At 46.0% G+C, this 22,316-nt stretch overlaps 1 protein-coding gene and 1 long non-coding RNA gene across 5 annotated transcripts in view; one reads left to right on the top strand and one right to left on the bottom strand.

The window, feature by feature from the left end:
- LOC122183869 (LIM domain containing preferred translocation partner in lipoma) overlaps nt 1–22,316 on the bottom strand; it is a 303,475-nt gene that overhangs the window by 264,273 nt on the left and 16,886 nt on the right. For 2 of the 4 annotated variants that reach the window (XM_042878277.1, XM_042878278.1), the window contains one exon: nt 21,966–22,069. The gene's annotated coding sequence lies outside the window, so the exon portion shown is untranslated. Of the gene's footprint in view, nt 1–18,809; nt 19,809–21,965; nt 22,070–22,316 lie in introns of those variants that run through there. The other 2 variants (XR_006180395.1, XR_006180394.1) reach the window with 2 other exon arrangements.
- LOC122183870 lies at nt 4,688–12,695 on the top strand. Its single transcript, XR_006180396.1, has 3 exons — nt 4,688–4,838; nt 4,952–5,102; nt 10,274–12,695. It is a non-coding gene; the product is annotated as an uncharacterized LOC122183870 (long non-coding RNA).

Genomic DNA, 22,316 nt, shown 5'->3' with positions numbered 1-22,316 from the left:
GTTCAGAAATTTATAGGTAGTTTCAGGCCGTCTGTTTGTGCCAAGTCCCTTGCCTGCATTTTCAGTATATTAAAAGAAAACAAAAACCACAAAAACACAGTGGTTTTCAGTAATTCGTCTCTCTCCTGACTGCTGAGGGAATGACCTGCTCAAACCGTTGGAGAAACTACATACTTCAAAACACAAAACTGATGGCATGCATCTATTCAACAAGAAACAAAACCAAAACACACAGTTTCCCCAAACTACAGAGGAAAAAATGTAGATAGAAGGGAATGTATTTCTTTGGAGCCAGCACTGCCCTTCTGCCCGAATCATAGCCCAGGCCCACCAACATAATGCAATTTCTATCTTTGCTCTTGCAGGATTTACTCAGTTAAGCTGCAAGGGAGGGAAGCAAGTTACACACTGCTGCCAGTGTGCAACTGCACATGTGAACACAGATGAGGATGAGGTGAGATCAGGACAAGCTTGCAGGGATTTAGCCCAGTAGGTGATTTATTCCATGACAGTCCAGATTAAGAGGGCTGATTGCCCCTTTGGCCTTACAAGCACTCACGTGAGTGAACAAGCACGTTTTGTATCAGAAGGAAGGGAAGGAGGCGTTACCATTCAGGTAAATACACCATGAAAATAAACAGAGGAATGGCACTTTGCATGTGATTAGCATGGCATCTCCCGGGGAGCCCAGTACAATTTACAAAGAAATGCAGCAGGAAACAGGCAGCCTCATTCCTTCTGCCCTATTCACACTGCAGCGTATTTCTTTCATTTCTGAGTGGCTGGCTGTTCTCTCTCAGTTCTGGTTAATATTATTTGTATCTTAATGCTTTCTAGGAACCATTCCAGCTTTACAATACAACAAATACCACTCAGTAGAGGAAACACTTAATCTGCTTGGCCATGCTTCACATACATCACTTTAGGAACTGGTTCATGCAGTCAGATAAGCTGCCTGCACCATGGCCACAGCTCTCCCCACACACTGAGCCTGATGGGGATGTGCCCTGCAAGCTCTCAAGGTGGCTCTCACCAAGGGTGGTGCTGGGTTGAATTCTGGAGCTCCTCCTGAAATCCTCCAAGGAGCGTGAGCAAGCAAAATAAAGAGAAAACCACAGAAGCTTGAGATCAAAGGATTTTTTGGTTCTGTTTCTTAATTGCACTTACATTAGGTACTTCCCATTTTCTTCTTCTTGTTCTCACCAACATTCAGGTCTTTCTGCAGCTATCACTGTCACAGTACACATCTGACTGAGGCTAAGTTTTGCACAACGCCTGGGAGGAGGTTTCCAGAGCACCACTTACGAGAAGGAAAGCCGAGGCACAGAGAAAGCATGGGAGGTGTTTGCTGTTTTTTTTTTTCCCCCAATCTTCAAGAATTTGTTCACTTGAGACTATTCATTGCGATTCTACACTTCCACTTAAACCCTATCAAAACATAGGCCTAAGTGATTGGCCTTTTAGGAAGCACTGAAAGTGTCCAAAGTTACACAGGGAATCCATGACAGAGCTGAAAACAGTTCTGGGATAATCCCAAAGTTACCAGCACAGCAAGCAACTATGTTTGCAGCCTAACACATGCCTCCTGCTCCAACCACTGGAGAAGCCACATCGCCTCTGACAGCCTCAGCAACTTCCCAACTTGCTCATCCCGAGCTTCTCTGCTGTTCTAAGCATCACTTTCATTCATAGCAAAACCCAGGGGTCTCCCCAGTGAAGAACAGAGGACACAGAACAGTTGCACTTCACACTATAACTGACTGCAAGTCCTCCTCCTGGAGAGGAGCTGACGCACTCCTTCAAGGCAGTGTAAAAAGTAGGAAGGGTGCAAACTGGCATCCCCAGCCATTTTGCATCTCTTCCATCCCCACTGTACCACTTGCTGAGAGCAGAAGGTCAGCAAAGACCCATTGCTTGCTACCCATGGAGTGAAAAAACTCACAAGGAACTCACACGATCACAGACTGGAAGGGACCTCTGGAAATCACCCAGTCTCTTCCTTTCCATCATCACTTCCAACTCACTTAAACCTTGCTGTAAAACAGCCTGAATGATTTGCTGCAGACTCAAACCAGACCCCAACCAAGGGCCGATTTTTGCTGCTGGTTTTATCCTGGCACCAGCTTGAGCCCAAAGGACTCACTTTACCTTCTGTCAATTCAGAAGCCTTTTTCTCCTCTGTGCAGGGATATAACCAGATGAAAGGCATATAGGTCAGCTCCTCCCCTGCAGTTCCACCTCTCATTTGTAATTGAGCATTATCTACTCTCAGAAAGAGAAGGTAAAAGAAAACTGAGAGGAAAGATCCCAATCAAGGAGATCTGCTCCTTAGGATGGGCATGACAAGCTAAAAAGGGAAATATTTACTGTTGCCAGTCAGTTCCAGGGAGGGGAGAAGGCAGCTCAGTGTTTCAGCAGTGTTAATTATTTACCCACAGATTTTCTCAGGAGCTTGTAACTCACACCCAGCACCTCAGGAGCCCATCTGCAGGGTGCAAGCAATGAGGAAACGAAGGAGGTAGAGGCTGAGGAGATACCCTAACTCAGCAGGCAAGTGTTACACTTCAAGGCCACAGACTGACAACTTGCCAGAACCACTCAGACAGCTGAGAGGATGGTAACAACCCAGAGGAAGGCAGAGGGCTGTTAGGTTCCCAAAATAGAGAAAGCATAGATGGTGGTACAACTCAACAAGCGTGTCATCTTAAAGTACTGCACATCAGACAGTACCTGCCAGCATTAAGAAAATCCTCAAGGAACTCACTCTGCTTCCTTCCAGCAAACCCACTTGGTGCTATGGAACAGCAGGCAGGTTCTCCTGGCCATGCCTGGAAGCCTCCTGGAAACTTATTCCCCAGGAAAACTCATTGACCTCCCACCAAAACTGGGAGACCACATTCTGGTGTTTTAAAGGTGTTAGGAACTTTGTGCTGTACTGTTTTTCTTAAACTGAAGAGGAACTAGAAAGTTCAGATTCTGAAAAGGTCTGTGGGTTTCATTAGGGGCAGGGGGGAAGGTGCTTAGGAGTTATTTTTTCCTCAAAAACAGAACGTGCTTTTTCCTGTTTCTTTCTAATTTTTCCCCCCCCACACAAAATACTTCCCATTTGCCAGCCACGCTCTGGTTTGAGCTTTGTGCAGTAGCAGTCTCCACCAGTGACAGAAGGGAGCTGGTTGGGTGTTTCAACCAGCTTGCACAATCCCAGTATTTGCAATGCCCTCCTTTCAAGCTTCAAATTAATCCCCTGCTCATATTAATGTTTGTTTTCTTCTATTAAATTAACCTTTAGCTCGCCTCTTATGTATTACTAATCAGCAAATTGAATCAACGCATCTCAGTTTGAGGCAGAGGATCTACTTGAACTACTTTGTTCTCATACCAGAATCATTGCTATGCTGCATCCAGCCCAGGCACATCGCTCCTTCCTTCAGTCAATCCAACAGCCCACTCCAAAGCATTGTTTTTTGGGTAGCTCCTATAATTCTACTCACCACACATCACAGTAAGTGCTTGCTTGTTTCTTGGTTGTGTTGTTGTTTTTTTCTTTAACCAAGTAATATTTTCAAACCACGTGACTTTTTCCAGTTCAAATGTTAACAAGATAGTGGGGAAAAAATTAGTGGGAAAGTTAGTCAATTCTCCTTAAGCTTAATGCAACACCGCCCTCACTCTCTCAGGCACCAACAGCAGTTTTCAAATGTATTTCCCTCACCATGGTGTTTTACCATCACCAAGATTATTCTAAATTTTAGTGGTTTTTACCTGCTAAGATATTTAGTATATATATTCTCTCTTTCCATCACTTTTCAGTTACCATTTCTGAATGCATTAGAAATAGCTGTTCTCTCCTCTTTGACCAAATTTCTACACATTTTATACAATATTCTACTTTCAAGTGCCACAAGGTCCAGAGGGGATCAGATAGGAACACAGAGCAGATGAATCTCATGAAGTCCCTCCAGGCTAACTCACAGGGATCAGCTATGCGAGATTTAGGACAGAAGTTGTAACTTACAAAGTAGGCCATCATGTTTCTCAACAGTTGGCCACAAAGCAAACTAAGAAGGAAGCACAGGGAGATCATCATGCCACATCATTTCCTCAGTCCATTGGAGCATCAGCAAACATTTGACATGAGATGAAGGCAATCTCTGTCCTACACAACATGCTAATGGCTAAGTTATCACTTCTAACCCAGATCACCTTCCTGTTTGAGCTGGAACCCTGTACTGACCAGTCAGTCCTATCAGATGAGAGCACGCCCAGATCCATGAGGAGGAAGGAGAGTTTTTCAACACTCCAACAGCAAAGAGTGCATAGTTTCTAGACTCCAGGCTGCTGCAAGGAGCATGGAGCAGCTCTACCCACGAACACCACTTCAAGAAACGGCCAGGCCAACCAAGATATTTTCTCCATATGATCCACCCGAAGCCCACAAACTTTTGTTTTGCTGACTTACAGTCACCAATTACATGAAAAGGGCTCAACCTTGTAGGAAAAAAAGTAAAAACCCCTGTTCTGTTACCCTTGTGGCAACAACTTCAGTGTGTCTTTCAGCTGCCAAGAGCAGCTCAGTCCTGGGCACTGGGGAGCAGAATCCATTGCTGCTCATCACCCTAAGCCAAAACCCAGCCTACACGTTCCTGTTACTGTTCAACCAGCATCCTGCCTTCCAGACCAAGGTCCAGCACCCAAAAGCAAGCATTTGCCAGCACTTTATTCAAGCGAGTGCTTTTTAAGAAAGGGAAAGAAAGGCACTTGGAACAAAAAAGAGAGGATTCCTCATCAATAAGGAAAGCTGCTGGCTCTTCACTTGGGCACCCTTCTGCAAAGATGAGGTATGCAAGGTTGGAAAACAGGGACACGTGGTTTAGCCACAGGTTTTGGATACCATGGAAACATTTACCTTTATTCTTCTTTGTTCTTTTATCTTGTGTTCTCCTCCAAAAAGCAAGAAAGAAAAAAAAAAAAAAGAAAAAAAACAGACTGGAGGTGCCACGTTGCTCATGGGAGAAGAGATGAGTGCAGCACCGAGCTGTGGTGCAGTCAGGAGAAAGCTTGGCCACTGGTCTGACTGCTTGATCCCAACAAAACACCAGCAGGTAAGTGGGCAATTGGCCCAGATCATACCATGCACCTTCGCTTTCCCTAGGAAACATGAGATGCAGGATGCAAACACGTCACTGGAGAGGCAAGGCCTGTTGGGTAGCACCAGCAAAGCAGGAGGTTACATAGCACCCTGCAAAAAACAAAACTCAACCCACAGCCCTCACAGCCCTTCTGCCTGCGGGGATGGGCCATTTCACAAGCCCAGGCCCTGCTGCAAGTCCTCCTGTTCCACCAGGGCAGTGACCACTGGCAATGTCATGCTGCCCACCCAGAACAGCAGCACCACCCGCCAGCTCGCTAAAGTCTGTGCCTGTTTTACATAAGCCAAGCAAAACAATCTAAATGTTACCTGGTGTTGCCAACCCGTGCCATGGGTAAATGCTTTTGAGATCAGGGGCACATCTTTATTTAAATGGCAGCTGTAGAGCAGGTGGAACATCAGCTTCATTCACCCCATTCATTTGTGTCAGCCCCTTATGCAACCAGGTGCAAGCACATTCCATCACTCACCAGCCTGGTCATACAAAAGGACCACATGCCAAACAGGGCACAGAAGGTGAGCATGCTGACCCCTTTATTAAAACCAGGATCATCCAGCTTTTTATAGGAAACGTGATCTGCTAAGAATGCTGTGCTAGCATAAAATGAACTGCAAAAATTCCAGGTTGTCACATCCAGCTGCACAACTTGGGATCTGCCCGCCCAGGTAATAACTTCAAAAGACAAACGTCTGTGAAAAAGATGCCCAATGCAGATCAATTTACTTTGGGAAAAACAGAAATTTTTTCCTTCCCACTTGAGTTTGTTCCACCTTCCAATACAGCCTGAACAAAATCAAAAAAGGCATGTGCATTTTGGAATGAAGCTGCACGCATATGAGGTACTTGCAGAAGAGCTATGGCAGAACAACTTGTTCTTCTATATCTATTCTGAACCGAAGCTCAGTAGCAGATTCAGAATACTTCTGTGTAAACAAAACATTCTGACAAATCAGTTAAAGTGGCACATAGAAGCTCAAGATCTCTACAGAAACATAAGGGCACCCCGACCCAACAAAATCCAGACAACATTCATCTCTCTTTTAGAGACCTGCCTTCCAGTCTTGAATGTAAGAAATCATCAGTCCATCCCAAAGCTGATAAGATTGGCTTAAAAACTGACACAACAAGAGTTAGCATATATAGCAATTCCCCCCTTACTCGCTCTTTGTATAAGGAGCACATTTCCAAAGCTTTTCTACACTACCGTGAGGTCTGGAAACTTAAATTTCTTTGAATATCTAATTTTTACAAGAAAGTAATTATAGATATAAGGGAAGGAGAGTTCTAAAGGACATAATAGGAGGCAGAGCTTGCAACAATTTAACAATCATTAAAAATCATTGAACACCTTGAACATTAAAGTCAAGACACTCATCAGGTCAAACCAAACCTCCATTCTGTTACTGTTATTTGTGATTTCAATATTCTAAACCAACAAGTGCTTCTGAACAATAACCTTTATCCCCCCTTCAACATCTTGCTCCTCATCAAGAGCACTACTTGGAGTCACCTCCTGTATGCTCTGGTTCATTTTCAGTCTCTTGGGGCCACCATACCCAGGTCCCCAGTAGAGTGGGAAAACCATTAGAAAGCCATGCTTATTGAAGCAGAAGTTTTTCCAAAAGGTTTTTCAGGTTTCGGGTTTTATAAACTAGATTGCTTTTACAAAATGGAAATTAAGGACTCCGTCTCAATTGGGATTCCATTACAGCCACCCTGATGAAAACACACACTTGGGTCCTTTTTGGCAACATGGATTTGTTCACAACAGCCAACTCAGTCCACATCCACATGGGCACCTGTTAGATTCACACTCAGACAGATGCAGGTGCTGCCTTGTATGATGCTAGCCACAGCTGACACGAAGCTGATTCAGACCTGAATAGTGTTACTGAAGCACTATCTGCACTCGAAGTGGTTTAGTGTTACTGGGCTGAAAGGAAGCAGTCAGACATCCTGTTTATAGGCTGCAGAGCCCTGCTGGATAAACAAGTGCACCTCGGTTAAAACCAGGGTGGAAAAAAAAAAAAAAGAGAGAGAGAGAAAGACTTGGTGGGTGTCAGGATAACGAAATACCAGCTCAGCTACATGCCTGAAAGTGAAACGCGTGGCTGCCAGCCTGCCCTACGGCCCCACGTGCTGCACGGCTGCAGAATGTACAGAATGTGCCGCCAGTCCCACTGCCACAGCCCTGCTCATCTTTCACCCCAGTGCTGGGCTGCTTCCTGGCATCCGGTGACACGACGCCCCAGCTATTTTTCCACCCTCCCCGTGCCGCCCACACTCCTGAAGCTTTCTATGCATTTTGGTTTTTATGTGTTGCCAGTGCCTGCCAGGGCTGCACTGTGGATGCCTGGGGTTTCTGCAGGGTCAGGAGCAGGAAGGGCATCTTGCAAGGTCAGGGGAAGCTGTGGGCTGCCTCTCGTTGGGACTCCACGAAACCTCCAGGTTAATGGGAGGTACCAGGCTCAATACCTTGAGTTACTTGCATACGTGGTCAGGCAAGAGTGAGTAGGACTGGGCCAAAGTTCCGGGAGGGAACTACAGGGCACAGAAGAACACTACAGGCATCCTACTGCTTGTGACCTTAATGAGGGATTGAACAAGATGAGAGAAAATATCAAGGCTCCATCCTGCAAAGCTCTCCCCCAGGAGAGCTCCATGGAATGACCAGCGAGGGTCACTCGCTGCTCCAATGAGCCCAAGCCCATCACACACACATTTCATTGGTTACCCTCCAAGGCAGGCAGAAATCCTCACCCATTCAACACCTCTCCTGACACTGGTGCAGAGCAAATGGTAACCAGAACAGGCAACATAGTTCACTGCCAGGCTCAAGAGGCAGGAACCAAACCCCACGCAAGTCCCACAGGGACTCCCCCTATCTGGTCCATCTTCATAGCAATATCTGACTGCTCCTATCCCACCTTCACTACACACACCTTTACTGCTCTGCTGACCATTTTTGTCCCTCACCAGTGAAGCCTCCCATCCTCATCAGCCAACCCAGAAGGGAATGCTTTGGCTCTCATCTGTTTGCTTACAGGACAAGCATCCCGACGCAGATAAAAAAGACCTAGGTCTGATGTGACTTCTCACAGCTCTGTTCCCTTTTCACAGCCTTTCCCTGTTTACTAGACCTCTACAAAGGAGGTAGCAAACCCCAACATGTTCTCAGGCTCTGCCAGTCTGAAGGACTCCACCCAGATCTGGTCCAAAGCCTGAGCAACAGAGAATTAGCCCTGCATGTATGAGCAATGCTCGCTGGCAGTGTCAGTGCTCCCCTTCCAACTGCTTTCATCACAGCGTGCCTGGCACAGCCCTGTCAGCACCTCCTGACCACCACACAAAAGGGACGTGCCCACTCTTACAGATCCTCTGGACAAGGCAGAACCGACAGGTTCCTGGATGTTGAGCTGAGGTCTGGGAAACCAGAGGAGTGCTCCCAAAAGAAAGTCTTGAGAATGTCATCTCTCATTTGTTTCCTATCCTACTCCATCTCGTGCTGCCGAGACAGGTCTGACTCACAGTAGGTTTCCACAGTGCCTGACACAACAGGTCTGCAGGCTCACCACCAAATAAAACAACAGAGAGCATGGGGTGACCCATGCTTGGCTGGGCAGCCCTGCTAAGTGAGACCCTAATTCTCAGAGACAGGACTTGAAGTAATTGTTAATGAACTCGTTCGTTAGCTCCGAGTACTCCTGAAATCTTTATTCTGCCTCCTTTCCAGCTGGAAGGCAAGTTCATTGAGAATGAAAGCAAGAGACTTGCAGGGAGGAGTGACAGATGCTGCCTGACTGAACGTGTGAAAAAACTGACAGGCAGAAATAATGCAGCTCACACGTCTTATGGTGGCAGTGGAGCAATAAATAATCTAATAGACTCCTAAGGCTCATAGTACGCTTGTAGCGTTGTGCTCTCTTTTCAGAAGCCACTCCCCACACCAGATGACATCTGTCATGGTATAGAAGTTCCTGGAACAGGGAGATATTTTTAAATCTCTCAATGTGGCACAAAACTGTGAGTGTATCAGCCAAAATACCAGCTACCAAAGCATTTATATATAGACTCGCACATACCATATATAGATGGGAACATAGACAGATACGTGGTATCTACCAGCACTGCAAACAGACATTCTTCTGCCGGTCTCCAAGAAGCACTTGACAAGAAACTTCCCAGGCTGCCGCTCTGCCCGCGTCACCTTGCCTTGTGCATCTCTCTCCATCAGCTCCTGCTCCTCCGGGGCAGTAAGTACTGTGTCTCAGTTCTTAGGGATCATCAGAATGTTGTCCTTCCTATCATATCTTCTTGCACCTCCTCCTGCCCCTCTCTGCTTCGAGACACTGAAGTCCCAGTGATTTGGTTTCCCTGTGCCCCTGAGTACTTCTGTGTACACACACACCTTCAAAAGCAGAGCCCAGAGCCCCCAAAACTTCCCTCACCTTATTGAGATAGGCCCTGAGGAGGGATTAAATGGTCTTTAAGGCAGTCCAGTTCCCTTTGGATACTGATCCCTCCAACCTGTGCAAACTCTCGAGTACGGTTCCTATTAGAGACACTAACAGAGAGTTGGTCCTAATAGCAAAAAAAGATTTGCAAGCTCAAAACTAGCAATAGCTCCCCATGGAGCACCTGTAATCACTTCCCAGGAACTGCACTGGCACTGAAGTTATCATGGAGGAAAAATACAAAAAAATACAAAAAAAAAAGAAAAAAGAAAAAAAGAAAAGTGGTTTCAGACTGTGCAATTCATTTTCACATAAGCATCAAACATGCATCAGCATTTCAAGCACAGAGCAGCAGCCCTCGCAACCAGGTTGATGTTTAAGCCCTTGATACAGTTATCTACCTAATAATAACCCTAAAGAGCACTCCTTGCCTGGCCACAAGCCAGACCACATACATGCAGCCTCTGCATTTTTTTTTTTTCTTCTGTTTTAAGCTTTGTCAGACATGGAAACATTGACTCTGACAAATTCAGACTCTTCCGTGGAACGGATTGGCTGCGACTTCTTTTTTGTTGTTGAGGAAACCATGACTGGGGGGTCTGGGGAGTAGAGACGGAGGGGAAAACTCGTGTATTTTGCTTTCATGTGTACTTTATTTTCTCCTGTCAGGAAACAGTGAGAAAGGATCTGACCTAGTTGCTGTCAGCTGTGTTGGAAGTGATTTTATCAGCTCCACCTGCTTAACGGGGGTATTATTCAAGACTGCAAGGACAATGATTCGGAAACAAATGAGCACCAACCTGCAAGTTCTCCAGGGACAAATGAAGAACACTTGTGCAGGACACCAGTAATCAACAATAGCAGGACAGTCTCCAGACTGAGAAAGGAAGGAAAAGGGGGAGGGAGGGCTGAGCATCTCTGTGTGTTTGCCTGGGGAAAAGAGATATTACCAGGCCAACTCAGCTTGTTCAAACATCTCAGAGTTTGCTCCACATTAATTTCAGCAGTCAAAAGCACCAAAAGAACTGTTCTGAGAGACTCGGCAGCTACATCTGTGGGGGAACATCATGTCCATGTCAAGCTTTCAAAGTCTTATAAACTGCAAGGAGTGCAACACACTATCTTAACAAGCAGCAAAGAACAGCCTCGACAGAACAGACTGTAATATAAGGTACCACAGTGCCACTTATTCCTGCTACGGATCCAGTGTGCATCACTAGGCTCAAATATAGCGTAGCCTCAGTGAATCACATCCTGCAGACCGCTACTTATAGGTGAACAATTAAGGGAAAAGAAAACATGTGGCATCAGAATAACAAAGGAGCCTCTAAAGAGCAGGTGGACAACAGCACACAGTGAAGCAACCGCTGCAGAAGGCACCACAGAGACACTTGACTGGTGTTTTTAAAAATATATATGAAAGGAAAAAGGGAAAAGGAACTTTTTCATTTTCTAACATGAGCAGAAAGCCCCAGGTCACTGCCTTTCCAACCATTAGGGCAATAGCAGCACTCACTGTGGTGTTCTAAGCTCGACAAGGACGCTCTGGGTAGCAGTCTCACTGTGACCACCCAGCACAGTGCTCTGAAATAGCCTCGTATTTTATATATGTTTTAAACAAACAAATGGCACATAAGCACAGATAGCATCATGTACACAGCCAGCTGGTAGCATGACACACGTATCACCAGTAAGACCCTGTGAATTCTTAGTGTGCAGGTCACACCCAAACATTTCTCACCATCTATTCTGTCTCCACCACATATCCCATTCCCCAAAGGATTTACTATGACAACTCCACAAGCATCCATCAGCAAGGCTGAGACAATGCACAACACATATGGGTCAAATGGGAAAAAAGCCCTTCAGCCCTGGAACAGGTCCCTTCTGCACTTTCTCCCACTGGAATTACAGCAAATGAGGACATCTGGGGCCTCGTCTGAAGCCCTGAGAAACATCAGTGTGGTACACCTGCCTCTCTCAACTGCTGTATATACTTAGACATGAATATCCCTACATATGTATACACTCAGTGAGACCAAACGACTCCACCTAAACAAATGCCAGGCATTCGATGCCCATGCATGACACAAGTAGGTGAATTTTTGTACGAACTCACCAACTTTGCCCTGACACAGTCAGGGAGGTGGATCAAGCCAAGGAAGAAAGAAGCCAATGCCCTTTGCAAACAGGCACAGCAAGGTACCAGTCCAAGTAAAAACGCCGTGCCCAGCACCTTTGGAGGCATTGCCCAGAGGACAGTGGTTAGAGATGAAAAGGACACACCAGGAAAACTCTTCTATAGGAGTTGATATTTCAGCTAAGTAAGTTTCTGTTTAAACAGGCAATAATTATGTCCACTCAGGAATTTCTCATTTTCACCACTTAAAAACACCCAAAGCTGCTTTGAGGCTTTTCCTTTTTTCTCTCCCACCTTTATTTGCTAGGTAAACACATTTGCGTGAGCCCTGGATCCCACAGCATTCAGTTTCTGCAGCATCAGCTTAGAAGCAGAGCAGCAGCGACCCAGACAGCTCCAGCAGGGCATCCTGGCTCCTGCTCCTGACACTACAGCTCATGAGAATGCAAAATCCCAAACCATCCAGCTCCTCACAAGATCTTCTCCCAATGTGGGATGAAGCAGAAGATGTCATTTTTGCTATCTGTGCTAAAACTTATTGATACCAGGATTGCCCGTGAACTTCCTCACAGGTTAAATTGGTCCCGTGAGCCAGTTTTGTTTCTGCTTGTGAAGTAGTGCTGCAAGTTTAACAGCAGATCAAGGCCTCACTTGAGGCAGGTAGGAGGTGTTCTACTACTTCAAACACTTTTCAGCCTTTACAAGAGGATGCATGGGTCAGTGCAGTGACACCTACTGTCTCTTTCACGGGCAAATGTGGATATGCCACACCAATGGGTACAGCTCCATAGAGAGCATCCATGCCAGGCTGTGAAAACTGCACACCAGCACTATCTCTTGCCTACCACCACATCATTCTGCCCATGAAGATGCTTCTGATAGCCACAAGAAGACAGACAAAATAAAGAGAAGCAGGAAATTCAGTTCCTGGCCTTGACATATGTACACGTATACATGCATAAAGATGAATGCATATGCATGTCTGTGCATGTGTGTGTAGCTTTGGGCAAGTCCCTTAGCCTCCTCACTTACTGGAAATAGGAGGGTAATACCACTGCCCTAAATGCACTGTAAAAGCCAAGGGCTGTGTAAATATCTGTAGGCACAAGGAAGCCCAATATCTGCACCTCCTCCCCACCACTACAGATAATGAGAAATTTCAGCAAAGACACACCACTAAATGTCTCATCAGCCCGAGATCAGTGGCAACAGCCCAAGGAGGTTGCTGGCAGATATCCCACGACACTTTCTATTATGTCTCTTTATATTGCCTTATGTTTTGCACATCTGTTGACCTTCTTGCCAAAGAGGAGAGCGGGGAGCGGCTCCTCATCAAACAGATCTGCTCCTTGCCTTTAGCATGTGAAAACCCCTTACAGTGGCCAAAAACCTCTTTTCCTCTGAAAGCAGGTCGTCCCCACCACATTCGGCCCCCAGCTCATTCAAAAAGGAAGCTCTCAGCTAAGATCATGGTACCATTTTGCCAAGCTGGCCATGAACTGATTTGCACCACAAGACCACATCTCTGCAGCCTCTGCAGCATCTCACAGGAGAAGGGGAGGGGGAGGGGGTGGGAGAGGGAAGTCATTTTTGACAATGAAAACGTAATGGAACATTTTGTATCGATCTATGGTGGAGTTAGTCATTTTTAGAGTGATTCGCCTCTTCTTTCCACCCCCAAATTATGGACTACAAGAAATGAGCCTAGATAATGGGCAATTTTAGATGCTCCAAGCCCAGGTTTTTTTCCTGCTGAAACAGCATACCATGATAGTAGATGGACTGAGCTCCAGAGGAGATGCCCTTCAAGTTCCCACACCATTTACGAGCTACAGAGAAGTTGTCTCTAACTAATGGGGGAAACAGGAAAAGACCAGTCTGGAGAGAAAATGAGAAACCAGAAGAAAGATCTGGAAAGCAACAGCAGTGGAAGAAGACGCACAAAAGACATGTGGATCAGGCATGAAATCCTTCAAGATAAAAATAAAAACAAAATTAAGAAAGAAGGAGGAGAACCAGATTTGGGAGGAACGGTGAAGTTGTTACCGCTGCTTCAGGAAAACTCAGAGCTTTACGGACACTGGCCATAGTATAAACACCAAAAATTAAGACCAATTATTTCCAAAAGGAGAGAAGAGACCAGAGAAAAGGAAATAAGCTTGGTGACAGTAAATCTTTCCTTGATTCCTTTGGTCCTCAGGACTGGAACAAAACCCCTGCAGAATCTATGGAAAGTCCTAAGGTCTTTTTCATGAACTGAGAAGTATGACACAGGAACCAGATGACCAGTAAGATTTCTAAGCTCAGTTCCATGGAAGTTAATGCACAAGGACCCAAGTGCAAAGATTACTTTTCTTTTACTAGGAGTGGATACAACACAGCAAAACCTACTGCTCCCACCTACTTCCCATTAGATCTCACTGAAGTGCAGTCTGTCTCACTAGAAAAACAATTCATAACATACACATCCATATTAAATACGTACACACACACAAGCCCCCCTGTGATTTGTTTTCTCTGGAGGACTAACTTTGATAACATTAAGCAGAATTTCCTTATGGACTTGCCTACTAGGGTTTTTGCAGTGGTGCACATACAAAATTTCATGGTGTGTAACCACCCTCACCAGATGCACAGAGCATTCAAACCCAGCCAAGAGACTTTCCAGCTCTGGAATTCAGATGAGACCAACACTCTCCATTCAAGGTAGAAACTGGTACTTTATACGCTGAGAGATGACTAATACCAGTAGCTGAGTTACAGCATAACTTTAACACACAAAAAAAGAAAAGTTAAGGTCATCTTGACTCTCATCTACAGCATCCCACAGTGTCCCCTCCCACAGCTGCCTCACTGCTCTTTTTTCCTCCCACAGCTTTTCTCATTTTCTGCCCTCCTCTTCAACCTTATTTCCTTTCAGGTCTTCTCACCTCCTTCCATACCCATTCACCCTCCTCTGTCTATCCACTCTAGCACATTAAATACCCTTCCCATCAGCCATACTTCCCACCTCCGAAGTCTTTTTCTTCTAGTAACCCCTTTATCTAGATTTCTATCTCCAGCCCTCCCTCACCCAGCCCTCAAGTGCATGTTTGTCCATCTTGGATTGCAGATTCTTAAGGAAAAGAACCGGCTTCTACTCCACCGTTAAAGCTTTTATGAGGCGGGTAAATGATAAATAAGCAGTCTCAGCATTCCAGGGTAGCTCAGTGTCAGTTCCCTCCACCAAGCTCCCTCGGTGTTTGCGTTCCCTCCACAGCAAACTAATCAGCACTTAAGACTTTTTCTTCCTTATCTCTCAGCTACAAGGCTATTACTTAAATTTTATCAGCATTCTTCAAAAATGGTTGAGAAAGGGAGGTGGGCAAACAAAGGGCCTTTACCTGCACTGCTCACTCATAAGCTCCAACCACGAGACACACAGAAACTTGTGGCAGCATTGCATGCATTAACAAGGGGAGAAGACAGCCAGAAATAACATACTGGGATTATTTCAAACCCCAGACACCTCCAGTTTTCAGTGGGTTTTGGTACTGGCAAACACACAGATAGTGAAGGAGTAGCTACCAAATATATATTGACTTTTACCAGCCAAGTGTCTCTGCTTTGGGGAGAGGAGATAAGCGGAATGCTGATATGGAAAAACCTGTCAAGGAGAAGGCAGGGTTAGGCACAATACAAAAGGCACCAAGAGGGACCACAAAGGGACCAAGAGACCCATGCACCAAAAAAAAGAACATATAACTCTCCATGTCAGTACTGAGCACTGAAGCTGCTGTCTGTTTGACAACAACACCCACACATGATAGGGCATTTGTGCAGTGGGTGCAGCAGTTTGCAAGGATCATTAAGATGCTTATTCAACTAATTAAAAAAAAAAAAAAAGGCAAGAGTACTTGCTAGACAGCTCACTGGGTTGGTGCTATCAGCTGGTTCCTTATCTCAGCAGAACCTGAGCTGTCTGAAGTTTCCCAACACCACATGTTGCTGCTCTCTGGCCCCTCTGCACCGCGTGGGCCTCCCCCTGCCTTCCCCCAGCAGTCTCCAGCCCACACAAGGTCACCACCTCCATCATCCCCCCCAAATGCTGACCTTCACAACCCCCAGCTTAAAATATTCTTCACTCACCCACTCAGAAGCCACATCCCCCTCAGTCCCAACAGTTTCAACAGTGAGATTACCTGATAGAGCCTTCTGCACTCATGTTTCTGCAGATAACTAGCTGATAACTAAAAGAACTGTGGATAGCATCTATGTTGGGAAGTATCAATAAGAAGTCTATTATACTATTAGGAACCTCATCCTTACCCTTAGGAAAAATAACATTTTTTGTTATCAATTTCATCTCAACTTAGCCATCCTCAGACTGCACAGCAAACAGAAACACATTCAAGTAAATCACTTGGAGGGAGAACACTAAAAGCATCCTGCAGTTAAAAGGAGATGGCCATTGCAGGCAAGGCAGCAACAAGAAAGATGCAAATAACATTAAAAACTGAAGTTAAAGCAGTTCTTAAGTTCTTTACTAGGAGAGTGGTTAGGCCCTGGAACGGGCTGCCCAGGGAGGCTGTGGATGCCCCGTCCTTGGACGTGTTTAAGGCCAGGTTGGACGGGGTCCTGGGCAACCTGATCTGAATGTGTATGTTTGGTGGCCCTGCTAGGCAGGGGGGTTGGAACTACATGATCCTTGGGGTCCCTTCCAACCCGGGTGATTCTGTGATTCTGTGATTCAGTTGTTTTCTAAACACAGAACCTAGTCATGGAATCATTTTGAATTGGAAGGAGCACTTCAAGGTCATCTGGTCCAAATGCCCTGCAATGAACAGAGACACCCACAGCTCCATCAGTGCTCAGAGCTCGGTCCCCCTGACCATGAGTGCCACCAGGGACAGGGCACCCACCACCTCTCTGAGCAGCCTGTGCCAGTGCCTCACCACCCGTATCACAAAACAACCTCTTCCTTATAGTCAATCTGTATCTTCCCTTACAACATCCTGTAAGAAAAATCAAACCAACAGAGCAAAGGGAGAGCTGCCTGAAGGCAGTTCTCTGTGCAGCAGCCTTCCCCAAGACAGAGACTGAAGGGCTGATGCTTAGTGCTGCCCTGGATACTTGCCCAGAAGTTCTCACATTGTTCACAGTCTCATGCATAGAAGGGCACTGGTAGGCACGCTCCTGCTGAACCCATGTTGGCTGAGCTGTCTAGCAGGTAGAGCTTAAAAAGCCATTTTGGGAAAATATTGCCTTTTTATAGCTTATCTAAGTGCAGACAGCTGCCTTGCTTCTCTGAAATAGAAGAACTTAACAGCCACGTTTGCAGGGACAGATTTGAAAGGTTCCATCTTCTAAGAAACAGCCTACACATCCAGAAACAGAAGGCCAGATTTGTTTTTATACTGGAACCCCCTTCCATATGTTAGCTGTGCCCACGGATTTGCAAAAACCCTGCTCTGCAAACGAGATGTTCATTCAGCAACAGGCGACAAGAAACTTGCCTCTGCCTTGCCATAAGGCCCGTTCCCGCTAAAACCAGTGGCAAAACAGCACACGATATACTATGTTTTGCTGAAAATCGCTGGTGTTTAAACAGTATAGTGGAGGAAGGGAGTGCTAAACATTACAAAAACAGACCTAAGTTCCATAACAACATCCCGAAGCTACAGCTGATCCACACCTCGCTGTTGTTCCCTTTGGGATCAGCTCACAAAAGGTTGTTGTGATTTGTTCTGGGTGATAGAGACTGTGGCCTGCGTTCCCAGGCCAGCCCCAGCCCCATGCTAGGGTCACAGTGTGGGGACAGGGAGGACTCTGGTGAGTGGGGTCCTCCACAGGACAGCTTACAGATTCCACGTCAGCCTGGAGCAGCTCCTGCAGCCATTCTACCTCCAACAAGTTTAAGTACAGCAGGGATAATGTCATTTTCCTGCCTTTCAGCAATAGCAAGCCCTGCAAGCTTCTTCAGATCAAAACTAATTAATTCCCTTGAATTTAACACTGGACAAGCTGACACTAATGAAGCAAACAGTCCCGAAAGTAACAGGATCTTACAGTATCACCTTTTACCAGCAACAGTTGGACCATTTATCTACAGGACAATGGCTTTTATTTATTTCTATTCTTTTAAGTGAGTGAAGGGGTACCAAAGACAAGGGCCTGCTGTGAAATGACCAAAATTCCCATGCAAACAACCCATTAGCAGTGTTCAAATGCAATTTAAATTACTAGTTGTTAAAGTGCTCCTCAATTTCATGGTAAGTTTCCAAGGAAAATTACATGCTATGTACTATTTAATTGATTGTTTTCTACTTCTCAACATCCTTTTATTCCCTCCTCCTGTCTTTTCCTTAATTTCAAGAGATGATAATGACTTTTCAGGGAGGAAGGGGGAATGGCTGGCAGAGATAAGAGATTTACCTGAAGAACAAGCATGTAGGAGGGAAGGAGCTGCCAAAACAGACAGCTTCTCTGGGACACGTCCGTGTGATATTTTCACAGTAGGGGTGTGAGACAGCACAGCACAAGAACTCCTTCCCTCTCTGCTGCAGGCAGCCACACTTCCAAAACCTGAAATGTCTTTAAAATGCAGTCACCCCCCACATCAGGGAACTGGGGAGCCCTATGCACAGTTAGCCAGTAAGGAAGCAGGAGCAACTCATTTCTTCCTCCTGGGTATGCAAGTCCTTGAACTGACACGCTCACCAGAGGCAAACAGGTTTTTCTCATTTGAGAGATCTCACCCCAAATGCAAATACCTGGTGCACAGGAGTGAATTTCCCTCAAAGTTGACTGAAGAATGAGGCCAAGAGTAAGGCCTCCTGCTGCTTGCAACAGCTGTTACACAGGAATGTGCATTATAAAGCTAATAACCACAGACATTTCTTAGAAGACTGCACTCTGCTCAGATACGAAGAAGGAGCAGCAGCACAATTAGGTAAAGTGCCATCTGGAAACTCCAGAATAATGATGCATGTTGAGGTCGTGTCACATATTGCCAACATACATCACCTTTATGAAATACTCAAGATGACTTGGTTTACCTTTAAGCAACTGATGTAGAAATGCTTCTTGCCCAGAAAGGTATGGTTTTATTAGAGTAAGAGAAATGAGTTTAACATCACTATTCAGCAAACGGTTGTAAAATGCCTGCTGCAGGAGCTGAACATCAACAGCCACATGGAATCAGGAGACTTGAACTTGTCCCACACTTGCCACATGGTGCCTCAGTTTCTACAGCTGCACCCACCAGAAAAACACAGCTTCCCTCTACCTGCAGACATATTTCAGTGTTCTGAAACTTCTGCAAAGCATCAGACACGTAGAGGCATCTATGTATAACCTTGTCTCCTTGCCCACATGTGCTATTCCCATGTTACCTGGGGCAGACCTTACCTGCTGTGGGACAGGTGCACCCAGCCCTTAGTGCACACCAATGGGTCACACAGCAACAGTGTCACTACTGCCATATCATACGTGGTGCCAGCCTGGTGAGTTGTGCTGTGATAATGTGATGCAACAGCCAGGCTGAAGGATGGGCAGTGAACCAGCCCTGCTTACTTGGAAGCTAAAGCAAATCGTCTGCATTTAATGCATCATTACAAGAGGTTTAAGAAACACAGGCGTGGAGCTCTCTAAAAGTGCTTGAGTTCCATGGAAGCCATGGAAAGCTTCTCAGGCTTGAGTGTTTACAGGGTGCCAAGCTGAAGGAGAAAAAAAAATCTTTACAGAGTTGTATTAGTTTACAAGTCAGCCCTTAATGGCTCCATTCCTGAAGCAGAAGAAAATCCTTCCTGCTCATCCGCTGCAGATCCTGGTTAGCATCAGCAATCATTTGATCTGCCCAGGTCCCAAAGAAACACCAGAGGGAGAACACCGGTAGCTGTGCTTCCAGCCCTGGGCCCAGCATCCACAGGGACACTCAGCCTTCGGATCCATCCAACGGAGACGTCTCACAGGGAAGGTTGCAGACAGGAGATTACCAGCCCCAGTGCACGGCCCTGAGTTCCATCACCCACTGGGCCTTGCACCATTCATCCTGGTCTTCCAACAAGCGCAGAAAGGGAGAGACTGCGAGGGGAACAGAACAGCATCACTTCCAGTCCTGCAGTGCTGCCCCCAAACACCAAGCTGGGCTACAAGCAGCTGGCAAAGCCTGGACATGCCACAACCCAATGCTACCGACATGGGGCCGAGCTGGAAGCACTGTGCAGAGGCACACAAGGGCAAAGCGCAGTGCACATGGAGTGATGGACCTTGGCTCACCACATTGTCACACACAGCCAAGGAAGCAAGATTCCTTCAGCAGGTCTCCAGGTGAGGCCTTGCATGCTGCACAGCCCCATACACAGCCCCAGAAGCCCATTATCCAGCCCATCACTTCCTCTCTCTGCTCAGGCTGTGAATGCCTTTGGGCAGCAGTAGTTTGGCCCTCTCAGTACAAAAAGACATTGAGGTCCTGAAGCATGTCTAGAGAGGGGCAGCAGAGCTGTAAAATGTCTGGAGCACAATGGGAGGGAGATGGGATGGTTCAGTCTGCAGAAGAGGAGGCTCAGGGAAGACCTTACTGCTCTCTACAGCAACCTGACAGAAGGTTGTGGCAAGGTGGGTGGGGTCAGCCTCTTCTCCCAGGTGAAAGTGACTGAAAAAGAGGAAACTGCCTTAAGTTTTCACCAGGGGAGGTGCAAGTTTGGTATTGGGAAAAGTTTCTTCCTAGAAAGAGTGGTGATGCACTGGCACAGGCTGCCCAGGGAAGGTGGGAGAGTCACCATCCCTGGAGGTGTTTGAGAACCATGGAGATGTGGCACTGAGGGATGTGGTCAGTGGGCACGGTGAGGATGGGTTGGGCTAGGTGATCTTAGTGGGCTTCTTCAACCTTAATGATTCTGTGGTTCTGCTGGCACGAGAACGAAGCCCAGCACAGCAAATTGATCCCAAAAGATACAGTAACCCAAGTAGCTTGTTGAAACAAGGATTAAAATGCAACCGAAGTCTGCAGACTCCAAACCCATCCTGTCTGCAGGAATACACCCCAGCAATTCCTCCGCCACCTTCTGCGAAAGAATGATCTTCAGCGCACATCCTACCCTTGTGCAAATTATGCCAAGCACTTCTAGCACAGAGCAACAAATGCCCAGTTATGCATCCAAAAGGTCTGATCCACATCCCCAGGAAAACCGAACCTCTTAACAAGTATTCATCCCCACTTAAGAGGGCAAAAGAAAAACAAAGATGTAAAAAAATAAATAAATAAATAAAAAACCTAAGAGGACTAAAGCTTAAAATCAGGAGAGCATGGTAACAAGTTTGAATCAGCCTAAAAACACCAGTCAGCAAAAGAGACACAAGCACCACTAACCAGCAGAGGAACTACACGTCGTATTTCAGCAGCAGCCCTTCCCAAGCACAGGATGAGGTGCAGTAATGGTGTCTGAGGCACAGGGCTCTCTGCTAGGCAGCCCCCAGAGCTGCCACTAAAAGCTCTCTGTCCGTGTTACATGCTCCAAATGACAAGAGGAATGCAGCGGTGGATCTCCACTGCAGATTCCTGAGCATGGCTTTAGTTGCCATGAATAAAACAGGAAGCCAAGCATGCTCCACGTTCTCCTGTATCCCTGACTTTCTGGATGAGCCGCAGTTTCCTTTCAGGAAGGAGAAAGGAAAGGGGGAAAAAATAAAGAGAAGCAGACAGCTGCGGTATCAGATGGAGAAAAAACTTCTCACTAGGGAAAAATAACGGGAGAAGCCATACACTTTTCCTACATCCAGTTAAAGATACTAAATTTCTGCAGTTCTCTAACAGGAGAGTTAAATATTAACATTTGAAATAAATATATCTATGTGTTACACAGCCTTTTTAACACACACACTCGCTCAGGAGACAGAGATCTTTCTTAAGCTATATTTTACTTGCTGACCACATGCATATATAGCCATTTAACTCTACACTGCTTCGCTGCCTCACTGCGTTATCCAGAAACAAGAAGAGCATGACTGAATGGGAGCTTAAATTATCTTTATACCTAGGCCTGGAGAAACATTTTGCCTTTGAGCCCAAGCCACTAAGTTCCCTTTCCCTGCTACAGAAGGCTTCGCTGGGTCAGTTTCTGCTGACTGCTGATCCGCATGCCTGCCTCCACCAGCAGCCACGCACGCACGTTGATGCAATCCCACTAAACGAAACAAAAAACCCCAGGTCGCTCACTAAAGCAGCAATGATGCACTTACCAGCATCCAGGCAAGCTCCTGCACTAATTCGCTTCCCTCTTGCGCAGATCAAGTTTGGAACAAGGTCCAGCAGCAAAAGAGAACTGAAAAGTGACCACAAGAAGCTTCCAAAACAAGAATGAAAAGAAGAAAAAAAAAAAAAAAACCCTTTACTAAAGGAATTCAAATCCTGCTTCCACCAGACCCTGAGTCACCTCCCCTCCCTTGCAATAGATCAGAGCAATGGGTAAACATTTCCAAATATGGAGATCAAAACTCCGAAGGATGTCAAAAAAATCACCCTTCTTTGTCTGGCTTTGGCACTGGGACGACTTGCCCCTCTTGAACCTGAATTCCAAATACTGAGCACAT

Source organism: Lagopus leucura, unplaced genomic scaffold (genome assembly GCF_019238085.1).
Source record: "Lagopus leucura isolate 7727_CA_CO unplaced genomic scaffold, USGS_WTPT01 Super-Scaffold_100021, whole genome shotgun sequence".
NCBI classification, from domain to species: domain Eukaryota; kingdom Metazoa; phylum Chordata; class Aves; order Galliformes; family Phasianidae; genus Lagopus; species Lagopus leucura.
This window is presented reverse-complemented; position numbering and strand designations above follow the sequence as displayed.